Source organism: Acanthisitta chloris, unplaced genomic scaffold (genome assembly GCF_000695815.1).
Source record: "Acanthisitta chloris isolate BGI_N310 unplaced genomic scaffold, ASM69581v1 scaffold19890, whole genome shotgun sequence".
Taxonomy (NCBI): Eukaryota; Metazoa; Chordata; class Aves; order Passeriformes; family Acanthisittidae; genus Acanthisitta; species Acanthisitta chloris.
Genome location: NW_008650183.1, coordinates 15,824 through 16,152, shown reverse-complemented (window position 1 = coordinate 16,152; position 329 = coordinate 15,824).

The following is a 329-nucleotide window of genomic DNA, read 5'->3' as shown; positions in this document are numbered from 1 at the left end:
GTATTTCTGCATATAAACACACATTTCTGTGTATAAATATCACTATTTGTGTGTGAGCTGCTCTGGCTCAGGGAGAAAGCAAAGAAGGTCACAAGGTTTAATTTACAACATTTTTATTGTGTCCAAAAGAACCCCAGAAATTCTCCCCTTCTAAGGCAGATTTGGGGCTCAGCCCTCCCCCCCCTCCCCCCCAGGTTTTGGGCAAACAGTCTGTTTTCTCTCCCACCCCACCCAGAGACAGCAGCAGAGGGTCCCCCACACCCCGACACCAAGTCAAGTCCCCACGGAAGGGGCGGGAGGGGACCCCCCGAGCCTGCCCGCGCCCCCCA